The sequence below is a fragment of the Pezoporus occidentalis genome, unplaced genomic scaffold (assembly GCF_034315485.1).
Source record: "Pezoporus occidentalis ecotype Australia unplaced genomic scaffold, CSIRO_AGI_Poc_V1 ctg27, whole genome shotgun sequence".
NCBI classification, from domain to species: Eukaryota; Metazoa; Chordata; class Aves; order Psittaciformes; family Psittacidae; genus Pezoporus; species Pezoporus occidentalis.
Window position 1 is genome coordinate 1381540 of NW_026914611.1, and position 21482 is coordinate 1403021.

Here is a 21482-nt window from a genome sequence, read left to right on the forward strand (position 1 = left end):
AATGCAAAGATAGAGATGCCTGGCCTCTGCAGTACTCCTTAGAGACATCCGTTCCCTTAGCTATATGTAAGGCTTAGCATGCTCTACTGCTGTCTTCCTGATTGCATACTAGTTCTTTCTCCAAAAAGCACCAATGTTTGGATTCAGAAGTTAATGCTGTTTTAAGCAAACTGCAGTCACACCATAGCATGAGCTATTTGTATATAAAGATAAGTACTTCCTCCAGGATGAGGAGAAAAATGTATGTGCAAAGGCCAAGTATTGAGCACTAGAGCAAACAAGGCAATACTACATGATACTATGTATTAAACCAACTAGTTACTGCTGATTTTGTTTTGCTGATCTTGTGAGAAAAGTCTTGCAGGCAGTAAATGGAAAAGGGATAGAATACTAGCCGGGAAAAGCTGCCAGGCACCTCTGATTCATTAGCATCTTGTTTGTCATCCCAGGACTTTGAGATGCTGTATCTCATGAGATTTCCCTAGAGATCAAACACAGAAATACATTCCCATGGCTCTCTCATTCTCATACAACTGGTCTGGGCTCTTGATGCAGTATTCATCAAAAGGAGCAGTCTAAATAATTATTATTAGTCTAAATAAATATTATTTCAGACATGTCCAGTCATGTCTGAAATAACAAAAAAAACCCCACAGAATAATTTCTTCATTTTGGTTTTATGTAAAAGAGGATCATACAAGACAATTGCTCATTTTACATTCAGAATGAAACGGCCTTTGCAAGAGCTTGATTGTTTCCTGATACAGATGGGAGAAGTACTCACGTGGTTACTAATCTTTCTGTCACTGCTCGTATCTCAAGTGTCTTTCTCTCTCAGTGTCTGTTTCACAATGAAATATAAGCAGACTACATACTGCAACACAGTTACAAAGAAAATCTACTCCTTGAAGAGACGTTTATCATACTTACTAGCTACATACTGGTATATTAAAAGTTGTTCATACTATCATGTGAGGTTTACACTACTAAACAATATATAAGCTAATCTACACATTCAGGCTGTATACTTTGCATATAATCCTCATAGGGATATAAAAAGGGAAAGGGAACTGAGGAAAAAAAAAAAGCCAACTGTAAGAGATTTTCTCTTTTTGATGCTTGCAAAATAATTCTTAAAGGGGGAAAAAAAAAAATCCCTTCAGAGAATTGTATGTCTAATTGCACTGGACAATGTCACAACAGTTAACCTACAGTATGTAGGGTATGACCCTGGTCTGTAAAATGTGGTCCAGACCAAGGAAACATTAGTTATTTGCAGCTTACCCTAAGTGCTGACAATGCAGGTGAGACCTGCCCATTCGCTTTAGCCATATTTACATTTTTGAAAAAAAAACAGTCCCATAGTTTTGACCTTGTTCAACTTGCACAAATCTGTTTACTGCCATTCTTCTTTCCTATTATCTCTCTGTTACACATTGCTTCAACAAAGCACCAGACTTGTATCCTAATGCAGTCACAAACTCTGTTGGTAAATGAACAATTTCACACAAGATTAAGAAGCCACATTACATATGTTTTTTATCCTAATATTGAGGAAACCAGGCTTGTTTATGTTATATTTTCTATTGTACAGCAACTAAACCCTTGTCTGCTTTCCACTGAATTGACAGATTTTGAACATGAAACAACTGCATATAACTAAAGTCTTAATAGCGCTGCTGTTTTTTCAGATGGTCTGAAGAAATTTTATGTAAACATCTTATTCATGTTCACCTTAATATTTCTAGTTCAAGGAGAGGTGTCTTTTGCATAGAGGAATAAAACCCAAGCTCATTATGAAATCATAGTTTTGTGCTTCTGCTTTCTTGGCAATGAAATCTAGGCTTGATAAACAAAGAAAACCAGGGGATATCTTCTTGAACAGGTACAGACAGACCTGAACTACATTTTTTACATAACAATTGGACAGACACAAGATAGCTCCAGGCTGGATGCTTTATAGTCTTACTTGCATCAGTCTATATAGCCATATCCTTGGGCATGATGAGCGCAAGGAACTCCATGACTGACTTTCAGGTGGCTGAAATGTGGAATGTGGACATTTCAGCCAGTGTCATGAAATCCTGATTAGGAATCCTGCTTATTCTGCCAATTTGTCACAAAATAAGTGGTTGCTCAAAGAAACACCATCAAAGGTATTAGCAAGAGCAGTTTTAATATGAATTTATAAAAGTGTGACTTAACAAAGGTCAATGGCAAGGTTCACTCAATTATTTATTACATGGATTAGGCATATAAACAAAAATTTTTCATCAACTTTTGGAGACAGTCCTCTGATTATTGCAGACTAGCATTTGTGAGTTTTAAGAGGTGTCCTGCTCAGAGGGAGATTCTGGTTTTAGCTTGCTGCAGTCCAGAAGACTTAATGATCTCAGTCACTACCACATTTATAGGGTCACAGAATAATATGCTTAAGTCATTTGTAGATTTCCATTGTGGCCGCAACCCAAGTCAATAAATATTAGACCTTTTCCAAAACTCTAGTAAGAATGCTACCATTCCACCTGAGCTACCATCAAGGGAAGGAGTGTTCTAAGGCTGTCAGAGGATGACTGGTTATCCCTGCTCTTGCTTCCCCACTTCGCCAGGGTCAGGAGTCACTGGTACAATCAGTGCCTTCTTCCTTAGCTATGCTAGATTTCCTGGTATGGTCAAGGGACACTTCATTGCCCAACTTTTTACACAAAGACCAAAGCATGACAAGAATTTCTGTGATTGTAAAGCAGCCCGGAGGGTGGGAGTCGGAAATGCCACTTTTGAGCAGGGAGGTGGCATTCTCAGACATGGCTGAGCTCCAGAATCAAAGCATTCACCCTGCTTCATCTTTCACAGGGTAGTCATAGCCAGTGTCTAATCCACATGTAAGGGACTTAATGATCCACTAAATAGACCAGTGGAAAAACATCCTCTGCAAACTACAGGTTCTGTGGTATTCTTTCTTACCTTTTTTTATAACAGCCTGAAATTGCCACATGCATGGAAATTGATGCCACATCTCTCTTCTTCTTAGAAGGCTGATTTTGAATGGTAGGGGTCAGTGTCTCCCATTTTATGAAGCTATTTGGTTGTTAAAAAAGTAGTTTAAGATTCCCTGGCAATTGAAATGAGTATACAAAGAAGCATGAAGTTGCAGCCTAGTAGTTAAGGGAGTGCATCTGAACTCCCTTTACTGGGGGAGTTACCAGCTCCCTGGTAACTAGGTCCTGGACTGGGTCTTCTGGGTACTGATTGCTCTATGCAGAGTGCAGAAACAATAATAAGGACAAGGGTCCAAGATGGTTGCTCAGCTCTAACATTATGTCACATTTGTTTTGGGCATAGGGAAAACCATGGAATTAGGTGTTATTCCTGTCCTAGTTCTCTCTCTTTTTAAAAAGTAGTCAAATACACAAAATACAAAAATATTCAAAAATGCTCAAACATTCAAAGATAACTGGTATATTCTCATGTCTCAACCCTGTATGAAAAGAGAACATTGTTAACTGAGAAGCAATAATGAAACCATTTAAATGCCTGTGAGGATGGAGGCACGGACCCAGAGGTAGAGTGCAAGCTGGATCGTTTATTGAAAAGATTACACGATATTTATATGCTTCCAAGCAATTAGCAAAGCACATCTGTGTTTGCCTTGCAGTTACATCAGGTGAAAGGTTTATCTGATTTTCTTATCGACATCCTCTTTCCAGTTCTGACGTCCTTGTTCCTTGCCAGTTCCAACATCTTCCAGGTACCAGTCAGGGACAGGTCACTCTTAATTGCCTGCTATAGTTCCTCCTTCCCATGGTCACTCTTAATTGCCAGCTGTAGTTTCTCCTTCCTATGGTCTCTGACAGCTTTGATACATTCCAACCCGCACAATTCCCCCTTCTTGTTTTTGCAATGCAGTATACACGTCTTTCAAAAGCTTGGGATAACATTCGCTGCATACATTGTAATAAGCAAGGTACAACACATATAATGGCAAAGAGAGCAAGCAAAAAGATCATTCCTCCCTTAACCAAAGTCAATAGCCACCCAGTTATGCCCCAATTAGAGAAAAGCGATGATAACCAATCTTTATCATCCTACCTTAACTTCATTACACTGTCTTTTAATTTACAGATACTTTCATGTATAGATTCTGAATGGTCTGACAAATTCATACAACACATTCCTTCCAAAATTTCACACCCATGTCCATGCACTAAGAGGAGAAAATGGATTGCTGCTCTATTTTGCAAAGTCGCGTGTCTTATGGAGTCAACATCAGTGAGCAACGCAGAGAGAGTGGATGCTGTAACATTAGTTTGTTTACCAAGCCAACATCCTAACTTATTCAAGTTGCCAAAGCTTGAGTGCTAGCTACTCCGGGAGCTAAAAATGAAGCAGCTATTGTTTCACTTGGGTTCCAGAAATTTACTTTGTCATCGCAGCTCGGTTGAAAAGCGTGCTTTGACCTTCAAGAACACAATCCTCGCTTATTTATTATCATAGTGTTAGTAGGGATAAACATGCCTAAGGTCCCTACTGCACACGGGCCATCCTTTATATGGGACAGCACCCTTTGCCAGCCCCAATCTTCTGGCAACTGAGGCATGGACTCTGTTTCTGACTACAAATGAAATCCCTTATTGAGTGAGCTTACAGGTTTTTATAGTATTCTGCTTAGCGGTTAGTTCTTTTGGTACTCTTCCATCACAAAACAATTTTATTGATCACGCACTCTTTCAGCCAATCACATTACTGTCCACACACCTTTGCTTGAGTAATTATTTCTAAACATAGCTCTCTGCTATCACTACTCATTACAATCTCACTTCCACTTCCCCTTGACTACATATTCTTTATCTTGTCTTAAGCATCCTCCTGTTTCCAAATTTACAGTCCTTAGAAATTATCTTGATGCTTTTTCTTCGGTTCCACCCAATGGTCTTTCTCCAGTTCTTCCCGACTTGTCCCGTTCAGTTCTCCCAAGGTTTGTGGCTGATAAGAGTCCAGCTGTCCGGACTCTCATCCAGGTCTGCTAGCGCAGCTTCTTGAGCAGCATTCCCCCCATCTCCCCCTTCTTTATAAACTAACAAAACATCATTAATAGATTTAGTGAACAAACGATTTATACAAGCAATTAAACAAGGAAGTTTGATTAAAATACACAGAGATTTTTACACAGGTTAATGCGATGTTAATAATGTTTTTCAAGCATGCACTGATGCCCTATTCTGACAGCAAACTTTCTAGCCAATTCCAGCTACTCTCCACTCACAACATCTGAACTCCATCCTTTAGGTTTTGAATTGCATCATGGACAGACTCAGAATGATTAGGCAGGTTCACGTAACACATTCTATCAAAGTCTTTACAACCGTGTCCTTGAGCTAATAGCAAAAAAATCTATGGCAGCTCTATTTTGAAGGGTAGCGTGTTTGACTGAATCGTGCTCTGTTAAGAGACCATTGCTGTGGGTGAAAGACCTGCGGGGCAGAGGCTGGGTTTCTTCCCGCTTCTCACCGGGAGGAGTGGACCGCGCTCCGCCCCGCAGCGCGCATCTTGGCGGGCGCAGCGCGTACCCGCTCCTGCCGGAGCACACAGCGGCGAGGGGCGGGCGAGTATCACAGCCCTCTGCCCGCGGGCAGGCAATGGGGGGAGCCCGCCGGAGCCTGCTGCTGCCGCCGCCGGGCGAGTGAGCGAGATCGCGGCGACGGGGAGGTGGAGGCGGCGCGCCCGTGCTCCGCAGCTCCTTGTCCCGCCGCTGCCACCAGGCGCAGCTCCTCTGCCGGAGGGGAGCCCCCGCCGCAGCCTCCACCCGGCTCCTTCCGGAGCGCCGTTTTCCTCCCCGCCGTCCAGCCCGCGGTTCGCCTTGCGACGGATGGGATGTGGAGCACTCAGGTTGTGGGGCAGGTTCACAGCACCTTGATTTTCCGCTTCTTTTTTAATGTTTCTCCACCTATCATGCGGGTCAGGGCGGTAGAGGTGGGGTTCTCTGTCAGGGTCGATTGGTCCGGGATCAAAAGGGTCATCTTTGCCTGGCTCATTTGCTGTTGCAGCCTGCCGGCGGACATCTTCCCACAGATCGATAAGCGCGGGAGGGTGTGTGAGCACCGGCAACGCTTGTGTCTCATGACAGCCAATGGCAGGATCAGGCAGGAATAGATCTGGCTCAGTTTCAGGGTCTGCAGGCCCCGGGTCGAGAGAATCTGGAGTGTTCTCATAGACTGAGTGCCATATGGCCAGCAATTTGGGTGCTGCTGTATCATCTCTCGTGGCTGGGTCCCAAAGGTAGATATCCCAGTCTTGTCCCATATTCCCTTCTGATAAATATTAGTTGATGTCGCCTCTGGGGCATGGGCTGAGGCCCATATTCATAAGTCTTTCAGTTTACCTTCACTTACAGTAACCCCCTTCTTCACTAGGAATTTTACTAGTACTCTGTACACCGATTTGTGCTCGGGGGATATTGAGTTTCCCATGTTCCCATTCCCAGCCGCTTACCTCAGTCAAAGCTATCGGTTAATTGCTGCAGCCTTTCGGAGTTCGGCTGGGCTCCTCACCGGTAGCCAAGTCACGGCTCTGTCTTGTCCCTCTTCGGGCGCCATTTGTGAGGATGGAGGCACAGACCCAGAGGTAGAGTGCAAGCTGCATCGTTTATTGAAAAGATTACATGATATTTATATGCTTCCAAGCAATTAGCAAAGCACATCTGTGTTTGCCTTTTGGTTACATCAGGTGAAAGGTCTATCTGATTTTCTTATTGACATCCTCTTTCCAGTTCTGACGTCCTTGTTCCTTGCCAGTTCCAACATCTTCCAAGTACCAGTCAGGGACAGGTCACTCTTAATTGCCTGCTGTAGTTCTTCCTTCTCATGGTCTCTGACAGCTTTAATACATTCCAACCCCCACAAATACCAAAGATAAAATAAATTTAGGAATGAATTTTTTAGTCAAAATAGTTCTTATGCCTTTGTGATAGAATATATTTGATTTGATTTTACATTTTAAACACAATTATATTAAATAAAATCTTTTGAGAAGCTATTAATAATATATATTTCTGATTAGTCTCAGTTGTTAGCTGTGTTAGCTATGACTAATCAGAAATATATATACAGAAGTTGCCTCATATTTATGGGACAATAGTACATACGGTAAAAATTCATCTGTCTTAAAGCAACCTCTTTGAAAGCTTATGCTTTAAAAAGCCCCAAGATGTATTTTATGTTTTGGTGTTTTTTTTACAGCTGTTCACTTTTCCCTTATTTAGAGGATCTTTATATGGGTTTGTTGCAATAACCAGTAAGAGAGGTTGCTACTTAATCTTTATTACTTTTATCATTTTTGTTCTTCGTGCCAGGATTATCTTCAAGAAATTAAGCTCAGAAAATACTGTAGTAATATATACAATAGAACTATTACAAGAAAAAACAACACAAGAACCAGGAAAACCAGCAAAACTGTGGAAAGGACACTATGTAAATCTGCAAAATGTAACATTTTTCTATTTCATTTTAAAAATAATAATGTATGATCTAATTCTGGTTTTCTTTTTCTAATACATCTTTTTGGGTTGAAATATTTGTAAAAGAACAAGCTTTGAAGATACCATAGAAAACCCTACCTGGTTTTATCTGGTAAGCTTTCAGGGCTGGTAGTTCTGATTCAGAGGTGCCTCTCATTCTTTACATACAAGATGGCTGACAACACAGATTAAACATGTAATTTTAAAATGTCATTTTTACATTCTACTGTAGAAACAGAGTACAGGCTTCTAGGGGAAGGAAGGCAGATGAGTAAGTAAGATACAGTCTGCATAGAATACAGTTGAATTACAGAACCGTAGAATTCCAGGTCAGAAGAGACCTCAAGGATTATCTGCTCCAGACTCTTGTTGAAAGCACAGTCTAGACAACATGTCTCAGTACCCTGTCCAGCTGAATCTTAAAGATGTCCAATGCTGGGGAACCCACTTCTCTGGTGAGATTATTCTAGTGGCTGATTGTTCTCATTATGAAAATTTTCCCCTTTGTGTCCAACCAGAATCTTCCTAGGAGTAACTTCTACCTATTACCCCTCATCTTTTCCATGTGATTTTATGTAAAAAGGGAGCCTTCATCTTATTTGTAACCACCATTTAAATACTAGCACATGGTGGCAAGTTTTCCCCCTAAGCCTGTGATGAACAAACCCAGTTCTCTCAAGCTTTCCTCACATGGAAGGCTTCCCAGTTCTTGATCATCGTTGTGGCCCTTCTCTGAAGCCTCTCCACCCTGTCCACATCTTTTTTGTATAGCAAGAACCAAAACTGAACACAGAAAACCAGGTGTGGTCTGATCAGCACTGAATAGAGTGGGATAATGATATCTTTATCTCTACTGGTGATGCCCTAGTTGATGTAACCCAGCATACTGTTGGCTTTCCATGCTGACACAGCACACCACTCATAATGAGTGTTCACTCATAATGTTGCTGTTCACCAGGCCCCCCAGTTCTCTTTCCACAGAGTTGCTCCCCAGGTAAGTATATCCCAGCCTGTGCTGCACTCTTGGATTGGGTTTCTAGTTTCCTATTTTCTCCCTTAGAAGAAAAAAAAAATAAAAATTGAAAAGCTATGTTAGAATCTAGCTAGGTTCAATAAATGGTCTTCCTTGATGTCCTGGGTTCAGCAGTAACAATAATTTTTCTCCTTCTCAGTAGCTGGTGCAGTGCTGTGTTTTTGACTTTTGGCCTGAGAACAGCGATGATAACACCAATGATTTTAGTTGCTGCTCAGTAATGTTTAATCTGACCAGGGACTTTCTGAGTCTCATGCTCTGCCAGGGAGAGGGGAAGCTGGGAGGAAGCAGAGACAGGACACCTGACCCAAACTAGAGAGAGGAGCATTCCATGCCACAGCACGTCATGCCCAGTATATAAACTGGGGGCAGTTACCTGGAAAGGTTAGATCACTGCTCAGGTCAGGCTGGCTATCGGTCAGTGGGTGGTGAGTGTTTGTATTCTCTTTGCTTGTTATTTCCCTCATCATTATTATTACTGGTGGTGGCAGTAGTGGTTTGTGTTATACCTTAGTTACTAGACTGTTCCTATCTCTACCCATGGGAGTTACATTCTCTTGATTCTCCTCCTCATCCCTCTGGGAGCCGGGCAGAGGCAAGTGGGGGAGTGAGCAAGTGGCTACGTGGTTCTGAGTTACTGACTGGGTTTAAACCATGAGAGTTCTTTTTGGTGCCAGCATGGAGCTCGAAGGGTTGAGATAAAGACAGATCTGACTGGAGTGTGTCTAATCGTATTTGTGATAAGCATTCATTGTTTCAGATTAATAGTCATTCATCACAATGCTGATTTATTGGCTCTGAAAGTTGTTGCTCTTGATCTCACAGTTTCAGCATGCTGTACCTTACTTACAGCCGGTATTTGCTGTGTTAGTGTTCATCAGCTGGGGGCCTTGGGCTAAGGTTTCATTATACTTTATGGTAATGACTTGTAATACAATAGAATCATTGATCATGAAACTGATCTGGCTTGAGTTCCTGGTGTGGTCACCACCTCTATACTTTGGGAGGTATATAATAGAAGTGCTTAGCAATTACACATCTTTTTTTCCCCTCCTAGGGTAGTCAACCAATGAAGGAGAGATTCCCTTACGCTCACTCCCCCCCTTTTCTCCCCACTGCTCCCAGAGGGATGGGGAGGAGAATCGAAAGAGTATAACTCCCACAGGTTCAGATAAGAACAGTCCAGTAACTAAGGTGTAACACAGAACCACTACTGCTACCACCAATAATAATAAGGGAAATAACAAGGGAAGAGAATACAACCACTCACCATCTGCTGACTGATGGCCAGCCCAACCTGAGCAGTGATCTAACCTTTCCAGGTAACTGCCCCTAGTTTATATATTGGGCATGGCATGCTGTGGTATGGAATACCTCTTTGGTCAGTTTGGGTCAGGTGTCCTATCTCTGCTTCCTCCCAGCTTCCCCTCCTCCCTGCCAGAGCATGAGACTCAGAAAGTCCTTGGTCAGACTAAACATTACTGTGCAGCAACTAAAACCACTGGTGTTATCAGTGCTGTTCCCAGACCAAAAGTCAAAATCACAGCACTTCACCAGCTACTAAGAAGGAGAAAAATCACTGCTACTGCTGAACTCAGGACACTTGGAACATTCCGACTGATGCCCCTACAGCAGATAAATACAGGGCTATGCATAAAGAAATGTTTGGTATGAAGACATTGACAATCAGACTTGATATTTTAGGTGGCTCTTTGGTTCATAGATCAGGCACGTAATCCTCTACTTTGTTGAAACCTATGTTGTTAAAGGACCAAGTTTTAAGGTTTGTGAAAATAATTCTGAGGCGTGCACCAATATTGGAACTTTTAGAAAAGAAAAACCAAACAAAAAAAAAAATAACAAAACCAAACCAACCAACCAAAAAACCCCAACACAAAAAAAACACACCCCCCCCCCAAAAAAAAATGCACTGCCTTCACATCATTCCCATCTGCATTAAGAAAAGAGTTCTGATTTCAATTCAGTAGATATTAAATTCCAATATACAGGCTGATTCAGACCGAAGAAATGACTTATAGGTAGGCTTATGAGTGAGTGGTGGTGCTCTTTGTCTTTATTCTGGCCTGTTGTACTTTATGGTACTTGTGCCAAAGAGAGATCTCAGGGCACAATGCCTCTACTCAGAATGGATGCACAAACCAAGTAGACATGGCTTTCCTTTAAAAAAAAAAAACAGAAGAAAAGGATCTTCTTACGGCTGCTTAAGCACCATCTGTACACTTGTTTAAAACTAGCTATAGACAGTCTGAAACCTATATTCAGGTATATTCTCTTGAAATTTGTGATGTAAAATAGCATCTGTGCAGTATCCAAAAACCTATTTATTTATTGTTTTCCTGGTTAAAAACAAAACAAAAAACAAAACAAACAAAACAAAACAAAATAAAAAACAAAACAAAACAACAAAACAAAACCACAAAACAACAACCAAAAGGTAAATAGAGATGTGTTACAGATTTTAATTTCACAGTTTAATTTCACACTCCAAATATCTGGTTAAATTCTTCATTTGGTAGAATCTCAGTTTTGTAAAAGGGAAAAGATTCAGCCAGCTAAATCTGATCACTGATTGCATGGTGATCTCCTTATTCATGCTTGTGAACCTAAGAGATTCTACAGAATGACTCTACTGTTCATGAATTCATGAAGCTATGTTCTCTGAAATCCGTCATAATTAGGTTTTGACAATTGGTGTTGAAGTAGGTATTGATATTATATATGAACAGTCTGTAGTGGTATGTTTTTCAATAAGCAAAATATCTATAAGGGCCTTATTTTTTTTTTTTTCAGCAGCAATTACCTCTATCATGAATGTAATAAAGAAAATTGTTAAGTAGTCAATTAGTAATATAAAATGCAACTTCTAAAAAAAAGTATTCCTTGTTATAGTACTTTAAAAAGACACATATTGATCTAGTCTTTCTTATCTGAATGTTCTAAAACTTGAATTTTAAACCATAATAACATAAAAATGTATGTTATCAATTTTTGAACACAAGTGGATTTCTACTCTCATTTCTGCTGCTCATTTCATGGAACAAGATAAGTAGCATCCCAAAAATTCAAGTAACACATCAGAACTGTTTTTTGAGATTAGCAAATAAACATGTGAATGTATAGATAGCATCTTGTATGAACACAGATTTGTAGCTAACCCCAAAGTATTTTATACAGTCTATAACTGAATGACCAAGTAAAGACAATTAAAGTTTTCTCTATTTTGATAATAACTGCACATAAAATGTGCACAATAGCTAAGACAGGTTGCTTTTAAAAAAGTTTCTTTGAGCTATCTTCATAACAGGCCCCTGTAAGTATCATACTAAAGACCAAAGCAGAGATAATGCCCAGAGGATGCACACACCTAACCGATCTTTGCTGTGTTAGTAGCCTTGAGCCACAGTCTATGCACAGCACACTTGAGCCAGAAGCCTAGGTGCAGTACAGCTTCACAATAACAGCAGTACAGCTTCACAATAACAGCACTACAAAGATGTCTTTATATTCCTCACTTCTCACCTATGGCTAGGGATTTCTTCCATCATGCTCAATACACTTCAGATGCATCCTAATGTTGAAATGCAAAACAATTCTGAAACATCAGCTGCTGTATTTATCTTGAAGATATGCATGCTTAAGAATGCTTTATAGTCACACACAAAAATCATTTTCCTGACAGATTCACTGCATTTATGGAAGATGTGCAGGAATACAAACAAGAATGTCTCCTGATAGGGAGGGTGGTGCATAAGTAAGTATGTAGAAACTGCTGATACACATGCAATATATTATAGCTGGGCATGAGATGAACAACAGCACAGAGTTGTCGTGCACTCGTCACTGTTAAAAGCACACAGCAGAACTGAAACTAACCTAACCAAGTAAATAAAATATATGTGTGTTATGAGGATTTTAAGTAGAGCTTTTGGTTATTTTTGCAAGATTAGTGTTTTCCAGATCTGACCTTGACTGAGTAAAAAAAAAGAATATATATTTTAAGCTATTGGTTAACTTAAATTAGCATCACATTAAAACTCTGTGTAGGAAAATAAGACTGTTCAGTTCTCTAAAAGCACTTCATTATGTATTCTAGGCATGTCCTATAAAGCTCATCAAAATGGAGCAATGTTCATCTTCTGTAAGGATTAAACACTTCCTTTAAAAAAACTTTTTTTTTAAGCTTCAGTTTGGTTTGCACCATCCAAAATCTTGGTTTATCTGTACTGCAAACATTCATACCACAGAAATTAAGTACGAATGCTTTACAAAACTGCAAGTGGAAGGCACTACATGTACACAAGATTCTGAGAATAGATGTCTAGAAAGAAAGTCACACCCTTAAATATTTAAACATTGTGTTACAACCCATATATTTTTTGAGAAGTAATTCTCACATACAGAAATCCGGCATGGGTGTTTGCTCTCCTAACTCCCTGTCAAAGTGAAGATAGCTGATCGATATTTCACCTTAATGACTCTCTGTAGCTCCTATTAATTTTAACTGCCTAATGGATTTGTCAAGAAGAAAAAGACCCTAGAGTCCAATTGCAAAGTTTCTGTGAATTTCCCTAGTCAATTGAAGGTAAAATATAAAAATAATATATTTACCTTGCTTAGAGAAAAATTAAATCATGTTAGATGCTACAAGAAAACAAAAAAATCTCAATCCTTTTATACTGTTCCCTGGTTTACCAGACCTTACTTTAATTTAAAATCAATTCACAGTCTGCTGAAGTAAGTAGTATTCATTTAAATAGGAACAATTAGACAAATGGAGCTTCAAGCTACAGATGTGTTAAACTATCCACTGGTAATTTCATCTAAAGATGCATCAGGGTGGAAGACTTAACACTTCTGCACCTCATTTGTTGAGTTTGTTAAAATTGTTCACAGAAGATCAAAGCAAGGTAAATTACCAGAGATGTACTCGTGCAAAGCAACTCATATTCTTGTTACTATGTTTTGTGAATGTAAATTCCTGATCTGGTTAATTCAGAAAATGTAAATGTGTCTTACATCATCTTCAGACTTATTTCAGATCTCTGCCCCTAGTCTGCAATTATGAAGTTCCTGAGGAGATACAAAATATGAAGACATGCAGGTATTTACAGCCCTGCATTTGCCAACTTTGAACATAAATTATAAAAATGTAAATTAGTAATAATAATTATTATTGGAAATGCTTACACCTTTTGCTATTTTTCATCCTGAAAGTATCAGAAGCACTTTGAAATTTAGCAAGTTACCTACATAGAGGAATCCAGCACATGTTGCACATTACATGGCATGTAGCCTTCAGACAGCCTACAGGTACCCCAAGTCTGCTTCCAAGCAATGGCAAAATCCACCTGTGTGCCTTGCCAGCATACCTTAACCTGGCTTTGTATTCAAATCTTGGAAGCTAGTTCAGTGAAAACTTTCTTTACATCTGACCTCTGTGACTCCCCAGAACATATGCAGCTCTACGCATATGCCTTTGAGTAGAGTTAGGTTATAACACAGTTGATGGCAAACTTTTGTTTAAAAGATTAAGATTGGTTACTTGTCGTAAGCTCTTCAAAAATAAAAGTTAAAAAGCAAGGAGACATATCTTGTCATAGATGTTCTTTTCCAAATGTAATATTTGTCTGACAATTGGGCGTATCCATATAGACACCTAGCTATTACATCAGTCTTAAACAAGTTAAAGTGGAGTTCTTAATCTTTTCCAAGTTCTTTAAAAATGTGTCTTTTTGGTTTTTTTCCTATGGACTAGCTCATCATTTGTATGTCACCTATTGCTAACATATGAATACAATACTGAGCACAGATCTTTCTCTAGATCCTCACCCCACTATGGCTTAATATCTTTCTGCAGAAGAATATCACATGAAATACAGCTCCTCTTAGCTATCTGCATAAACAGAAGTGTTGTGCTGATTCACTTCTCCCAGCTGCATTTCTGACATCTTTTTTAATGGCTTCAGTAAATCTGTCTTGTCATTCCACACAAAATTCATCTTAAAAGGCCATTTTCCTGCCCTGTTCATTTAATCATGCCTCCCTCCTCATAGAGATGATGCTTCCCAACCCAACACTTGGCTTCACATTCCTGTATTGAGAAGGTAGTGCAATTACAATTTCTAATAGTCAATGATCTCTTTGCTAAAAAAATTAATAATGAAAAATTAATTCGTGGGTTTTAGCAGAAGTAACTAGTGTCTAAATACACAACACTTCAAACACAGATGAATACAACTCCTTTCACAAACAGTAAGAACAACAAGGACTTTTAGTCACTCTAGGTAGCATTTATCCTATCAAGATAGACTTAATAATTAGAGAATTTATTACCAGCCTGCTGATTATTGAGTCAACCAGAATAGAGTATTTTTTTTGTGTTTTAAAACATATTCATTGATTTCCATTTATTGGGAATTTATTGGGGATTTATTGGGGTTTATTTTTGCATAGTGTAGAATTTATTTAGGTATTTATTAAGCACTAACATTTTTTAGCTGTATAACATCAATAACTGTCTATATAATTGTGTGTTACTACATTACAGATTTTTGGTTGACTTTATATATATCGTGCTACCCCCTGATCAAACCACATTTGCAATACAAACACAACAAATATTAACACCAAAATCTAAGTTTCAACTTAGCCAGCACCCCGGTTGATAGCTTCAAAAGAATATGGCATTTTTTAGCCTGTAAGATGCAAGACATATTCCCTCTTAAATTCTTCTCCACAATACTCAGGACAACATACAAGTTATTTAAATTATAAATGGGCTTGTGGGTAATTGATTATGAACTTTACCTCAACATGAGGAAAAATTTCTTTACATTAAGGGTGGCAGAGCACTGAGACAGGCTGCCCAGAAATGTGTTGGAGTTTCTCTGAAGACATTCAAAACCTGCCTAGAAACATTCTTGTGTAACCTGGTCTAGGTGGTCCTGCCCTGACAGGGGAGTTGGTCTACATGATCCTTTCCAACCCTAATTATTCTGTGATTCTGTGATTGGTCTTCACACATAATATCCTGACAGATGCTTTATTGAAAGTGGTATAAATTTAATTTGCTTCCTGCTGCTACTTGTAAATTCTCTCATACAGCCAGGTTTCAATATACAATTCCTTAAATCCCACCTGGAAACTGAAAAGGAATGAAAAGGAATATATGGATCCATTTGACAATTGGTAGTACTAATGAAAGCTAAGACAGCCTCAAGTCTTTAGAAATAGTTTCCAAATTTAGCTGAGTGTAACTTTTTTTCTGTCAAACTGCATACAAGATTTTTACAGTTCTGTATTGATCTGAACTGTCCATAGACGGGGCACAGAACTTAACCCTCACCTTTCTTACACACTTGCCTGCTTATTAGTAAAACAATTCCAATCAAGCATCCATTTTAAATTGCCAAGCTCTCTCCTCTCTTTTCCAGGGGTAGTCCTGAGTTCCATAGCTACCAGCTGTGCAGGTTCCATGTGAATGTGTGAGTGCACAGTTTGCTACAAGTACACTCGCACACTGGGGATAGAATAAGATCCCCTTAATAATATACTTGCAGTGTAGATCTTTTTTTCTTTTTCAAGTTTCAATACTATGTGTCTTGATATATAAGAAAATGCTAGCTCTTGCTTTGCATAAGACAAAATAGAACTTAGCAAATATTCCTGCAAAAGAGGTATTAGAATTCTCACAGCTCTTCAGCTTGGCATGTTTCTTTTATTTAAAAAATACCCCAAACTATATAATTAAGAAAATCTCTTAAATTATCATTAACTCAAAGAAATCCTTTATTTTACTCAAGTTACAACATTAAGCCCAGAAAATTCATTAAATTCCAAGGAGCATTGTATTGGAATTAATAGCGGGTTTGGGGGTTGGGTTTTGGTTTGTTTTTTTTTTTTTACTTCTTTTTAATAATAATTAAACATTTGACAATTGTTTAATAAGCAGATTGGATTTCACTACAAGGCTCTTGATTAATTTAGATTCTCCTCTCAGTCTGCCAGAAAAAGTAATATTTAATTAAAAAGGAGCAATTACACAAATGATGTTCTGAAAGAAGTGCCAAACTACCAGACAGTAGTGTGAGTACTTTTCTCTGAACGTGGAGGTACATGTACTACCACTCACAAGGTATTTCTTGCAGGTAAATTCTGTGTACAGAAGTTGGCCATTTACCAGTATGCTGAAGTATGCTGCACATTGTCTGGAGATGCAAATCCTCTTCCATGTGGAAACAACATGTTTTGCAACATCTAAAATCTCAAAATAATATTTAACTGGGCATGATGTTGTCCTAAGGTCAAATCTTTATCCAAGCCATCTACAGCCTTTAATTGCACAAGCATATTTGGCTTTAAAACACAGAATAATTTTCCTGTTAAATTACAGTATTTATTGGGTTTTTCATATAGACTTAATCTCATAGATAAGGGAAGTAGGGTATCTGAGTCCATTCAGGGCAAAATTACATCAACAATTTACTGTATAGAGAAATCAGAATAAAATTTTACAGAATGCTCTCCCTCAGCCATAAATATGACACTACCCATTTTAAAGGCCTAAAGAAAACAGCTATAAAATTTAGGCAGCTATGGGAAGGGAGGTTTCCTTATGTTCTACAGCAATAACTAAACTTTCCATCTTACTAAAGGCTTGTGTATAGGACCATCAGGTACATCTGCTACTAGCAATGTTATGCAGTCACCTTGCCCCCAGGGACTCCACGTGTTGAAAGCCAAGCTGGCGGCAGTTGCTTCGGTCAACCTATTACACTGCTTCAGTGGCTGCCAGCACACAGGCTGCAGGACAGTCCCAGGGCAACAAGGGGCAAAGGCAAAGAGGGCAGCCACCCACTCTTTTCTCCTGCTTCCTAACAGCAGCAGGACAGCCTTCAGTACACTGACATTTAAAGTGTGTATTTAGACTCTGATTTTCCTGTCCCCAAACCCTTTAAATGCTGAATCTAATACCCCTTCTGCCCTGTGCTATATTATGTGCTCCAATTATTGAATGCTCCTGCTCTACCTCAGCCCCACAAGAAGCCCAAAGTTGAAAATGTCAGTTCAAATTAAACCACATTAGTTGCTCACTATCATACAAAGGATGAAAAGTTCATGCAAAAAATCTCCATATGTAAAAAACTATGGATTTATTGTCAAAGATAAAAATCACAAAATCTAACTTCTATGGAAAAGTGGGACAGCTGACATCTTCAGTCATTACAGAATATCCTGGGTTCAGCTGTAGCAGTTACTTTTCTCCTTAGAGTACTGGTGCAGTGCTGTGCTTTTGACTTTAGCCCAAGAACAACGCCGACAACACGTTTTTAGTTGTTGCTAAGTAATGATTACTCCAATCAAGGACTTTCTCAATCTCTTGTGCTCTGCCAGTGAGGAGGGGCATGGGAAGCTGGAAGGAAGCAGAGAAGGGACACTTGGCCCAAATTAGGCAAAGGGTTATTCCGTACCACAGCACGTCATGCCCAGTATAAAACTGGGTGGGGTTACCTGGGAGGCACAGATCAGTGCTTGGGTCAGGCTCAGTACCAGTCGGCGGGTGGTAAGCAATTGTGTTGTGCATCACTTGTATATATTGTTTTCTTTTCCTTTTCTCCTTTTAGTTTTATATTCTCTCCCTTTGTTATTTCCCTTAGCATTATTATTATTGGTGGTAGTAGTAGTAGTTTTTTAGCATACTTTAGCTACTGGACTGTTCTTATCTCAACCCATGGAATTTACATTCTTTTGGTTCTCCTCCCCATCCCTCCAGGAGCAGGGAGAAAAAAAGGAAGAAGTGAGCGAGAAGCTGCATGGTTCTGATTTACCAGCTGGGCTTAAACCATGACACAGAAATACCCAACCCTTATAAGAAATAGATACTCATCGCTGTTAACAAAGTTCTAAGACAAAGATAAATAAGTTACCAGGCAAAGCTGATCTACAGCATAAATCCAATGGGCATATTAGTGCAAGAAATCAAAAGGCCACACCACCTGTTGGGTTAGTGTTGCCAATGAAAGAGGTAGTAGAAAGCAAAGGAGAAGTTGCAAGGCAAGCAAGATTTTACTGTCATCTGGTGCCAAAAGAAAATCTTTCTGCCTACACAACACTATTCATTGGTTCTTCAGGATAGTTTAAGGCAACTGAGAAGACAGACATGGAGAAACTGCACAAATGTATTGACTTCTCATGGTTACCTTACCAAAATAAGTGGACAGAAGGTGTGTAAAACAACTGAATAGCAATCTGTCAGAAATTATTAAAAATAGACCAGAGAAGAATCATTCTTCTGTCCCACAGGTTCCCAAGGTTGAAATTTCGGTATAAAAAACTTTCAAGGGAATTCAAGAAGAAAGAAAGTGTGAATAAACACAAAGCATCTGGAATATGGGAGAACAAAGCTGAAATTCCTACTCCAGTGTACACTGTTCTCATAAGAGGGATTTAAGCATATGTTTCAGCTGAAATATTTCTTTTAGACCCTAAGCACGTGTAGAGTACAGGAAAGTTTCAAGACCTGCTGATGGAATGGAATGGTTCTTTTTGAGATCTCTCATGTAAAGGAAAGCATGCTTGCTTCTAGTACCTTACAGGGTTGTCACAAAAGTCTTCTTTCATTGACCTTTGAGTCCTTAGAGCAGACAGAAATACTGTTAAAGTTTCTGTGTAAAATCAAGAGCCAAGAAGGTAGGTTCTTGTATCTTGAAAGCAAAAGTTTCTGTGTCTCTAAGCGATTCAGAAACCCTACTAAACTTGTAATAAACATTAATAAACATTTATTTTGTTCTAAAACATTTAAAGCAAGTAGATGGGAGAAATGGTTGTAGGCTATTTGCCTGATGTCATAGTGATGTTTGAAAGTTTATATAAAAAACTGGAAAAAAAAGTATTTTATGTTTTTTCATAGCAGTTAGGAGAATTGCCTAAATGTGGCAGTATATGGGAAGGAAGTCTGTCAGCCAGACTTGTTTTAGAAGCAATGAAGAAGCTACACATGAAACTATGCTGGGAAAATAATTTGGGTGTAGCTAGTACAGAGTGAAGCATAAACAGATTTGTATGTTCCTCTGTCCTGGGTTCAGCAGCAGCAGTCATTTTTCTGCTTCTTGGTGCCTGGTGCAGTGCTGTGTTTTTGACTTTCAGCCTGGGAACAATGCTGATAACACTGCTGTTTTTAGTTGTTGCTATGTAATGTTTACTCTGACCAAGGACTTTCTGAGTCTCATGCTTTGCCAGGGAGGAGGCGAAGCTGGGAGTAAGCAGAGACAAGACACATGACTCAAACTAGAGAGAGGAACATTCCATACCACAGCACGTCATGCATTGGTTACTGGACTGTTCTTATCTCAACCTGTGGGAGTTATATTTTTTTGATTCTCCTTCCCATCCCTCTGGGAGCTGTGGGAGGAAGGAGGGGGATTGAGCGAGTGGCTGCATGGTTCTGAGTTATGGGCTGGGCTTAAACGATGACATCCTCTTAATAATTTTATCAAAAGTTAAGTATAAGAATATTTTACATGTCAGATGAATAAAGAACTTTCCAGTAACGGGAATCTTGAAAAGCATAGTAGTAGTGATGGAACTAGTGGAAGGCATAGTATTCAAATATTTATTCTAATTTTTGCCATTGTTCAATTGGTTAACTCTATTCTCCTTTGATGAATTAAGGACATGGAACTTACGCTGTTGCTGCAGCTGTGAAAAACTGTATTCCTGTTAAAATAAACCTCTATATTCTTTATATCAGTGATTATTTTCACTCATTCTCAAAATTAATTTTTGCATATTCTTACTTTATACATATCTCATGATGATCTAACTAATGACTGAGACTGAATCTAGAGGTATAGGAACATAATATTAAAGGAGCGCAGTTTCTCATCTGTTAATAAGCAATCAGCAGCTACATTATACGAAGTTGACACCTATTGGGATGTCAGCTGGATTGTCTTCTGGATTGTCTTCTATGCTCTGCCTACTATACCTAAAGCCTCAACTGTTCCAATTTACAGGAAAAAGTCCTATGTCAATATGAATTCCTTTTACCACTATTGTAACAACAAAGGAGAATAGACAACTGATCTAGTCCTAAACCACAACTATACCCACATCTAAAGAGCACAGAGCAGAAGCCTGGTGTTGCGGCTTAATCCCAGCCAGCAACCCAGAACCACGCAGCCATTTGCTCACTCCCTCCTTCCCCCCCCTGCTCCAGGAGGGATGGGGAGGAGAATTGAAAGAATGTAACTCCCACAGGTTGAGATAAGAACAGTCCAGTAACTAAGGTATAACACAAACCACTACTACTACCACCAATAATAATAATGATAAGGGAAATAACAAGGGAAGAGAATGCAACCACTCACCATCTGCTGACTGATGGCCAGCCTGACCCAAGCAGTGATCTAACCTTTCCAGGTAACTGCCCCTAGTTTATATATTGGGCATGACATGCTGTGGTATGGAATGCCTCTTTGGTCAGTTTGGGTCAGGTGTCCTGTCTCTGCTTTCTCCAAGCTTCCCCTCCTCCCTAGCAGAGCATGAGACTCAGAAAGTCCTTGGTCAGCGTAAACATTACTTAGCAACAACTGAAAACATTGGTGCTATCTGCACTATTCCCAGGCTGAAAGCCAAAAACACAGCACTGCACCAGCTACTGAGAAGGAGAAAAATCACTGCTACTGCTGAACCCAGGAAACCTGGACACTGCAAATCCTCTTGTAAATATTTGCCTGCCTGCATATTGCCTGATATGCACTGTGTTATATAACAAACCTCAAGATTTTACTGCAAATCATGCGACACTGAGAAGATCCCTGTTAGAATCCCAGCTGTTGGAAACATTTGACTGCCTAAGTAAATGTTAAATTCACTTTCCACCCAGGCAGAAACTTAAATGTAAGACTTATTGTT